The following is a 1,686-nucleotide window of genomic DNA, read 5'->3' as shown; positions in this document are numbered from 1 at the left end:
CTAATCTGAGGCACTTAAATCTGGCAGTAATATCATTTGCAGAGTTTGCTAATGATTGGTTTCTGTTCCAACATTGAAGAACAGTCTCATAAAATCCATCAAATTCCATCCAGTAATTTTCAAACCTAAATATAGAGGCTTTTGGGATATCACTGCCAACTTGAATATGAATAGGGATATGGTCAGATGAAACTCTAGCCAGTGAGTATGCCAGAGTATTTGGAAAGTTAATAGACCAATTTGCAGAGGTAAAAATCCAATCCAGTTTCTCCAGAAGAGGTAAGTCCTGCATATTACTACATGTAAAGTTCCTACCTTTGAGTGGAATCTCCACTAAATCAAGCTGTTGCAGAATACTATTAAATCTCAACATATTGTTTGCATCTCCACCAGGTCTATTTCTGTCCTGTGGGCTTCTGATTAGATTAAAATCACCAGTAAGAATCCAATGGTCCATTTGTGAGGCATCAATATTATCCAGCCAATCAAAGAATTCAGGTCTGTTTTCATTCTGGCAGGGCCCATAAATATTGCTGACATAAAAAAGTTGCCTGACAAATTGCATAATAATTTGACTGTAATCTGAAAGGAGGATTGACTGACAATTGAACCACTGAAGAGACTGCCATTCCAAATAGTTATTAATCCACCAGACTGTCCCACAGAGGGGTTATATGCAAACTGATTAAATCTCCCATGAGAGAAATTTCTGAGATAATATTGATCAAAAGATTCTATTTTTGTTTCTTGAAGGCATATAATACCACAATTGCTCTCATCAATTTTGTCTCTTAAATCATCCCATCTGGTTTGGGAGTTAATGCCTCTTATATTCCAATTTAATATATTCCATTTTCTATTCATTGGAAAAAGTGGTGGATTTAAGATTGAGTAAAAATGACATAATCATTTTATGATTATCAGGTCTCATCAAGTTGTAAGAAGCAAATAGGTCATTCCAGACAGGGGAGCTAGCTTCCACAAGGGCATAATACTGCATATAATCATCCAATCCATTCAGACTACTTGGACAGCAAAATAATTGAATCATAGGATACCAGCCACAAATGAAAATACTGGAGTATAACTCCTTACAGACCAAGTTCATAAATAGTGCAGAAGTAGCAATAATGACAGAAACTAATAATAAAGCAGGCCTAAGGCCATATAAGACCTTGTTACAGCAAGGCCCAGAACATATAAGATAAAACTTAATCATGGGAAGCAGGGGCCATCAGCTTCTCTCCTGACACCTTGTCAGGAGGGACCATACACTTCTTGACTGCAACAGCTTGCATTGTCTCTAGTGGCAGCTCTGGTGGTGGTCCAGCTTCAGGGTTGCGGATGACATGTTCAAATTTAGAGGATAAATTCTTTTTGCACTGGTCCCATTCCTTGGCCTTGATAGCAGCAGCTTCATTTTTAAATCCAACACTAAGGCCCGCCAGTCTGCGACTGCGGCGGAGGTTATTAACATCCAAAGGAGCATTGTTCTTCTTGCGCTTCAGTTGAGCTACCGGGACATGTATTGCAGAGGGGAGCAAAACAGCAGGTGCATGCGGCTCTTCCTCAGCGGTTGAGTTTTGGTTGCTCGCCATGAAGTCCAACATAGCAGGAGATAGATCATCTTCAACAGCATCAGAGGAGCATAGCACAGAAGGTTCAGACAGTTCTTCAATGAGGACA

The sequence above is a fragment of the Triticum aestivum genome, chromosome 7B (assembly GCF_018294505.1).
Source record: "Triticum aestivum cultivar Chinese Spring chromosome 7B, IWGSC CS RefSeq v2.1, whole genome shotgun sequence".
Classification (NCBI taxonomy): Eukaryota; Viridiplantae; Streptophyta; class Magnoliopsida; order Poales; family Poaceae; genus Triticum; species Triticum aestivum.
The sequence above is the reverse complement of the archived record's forward strand: the minus strand, read 5'-3'. Positions refer to the sequence as shown.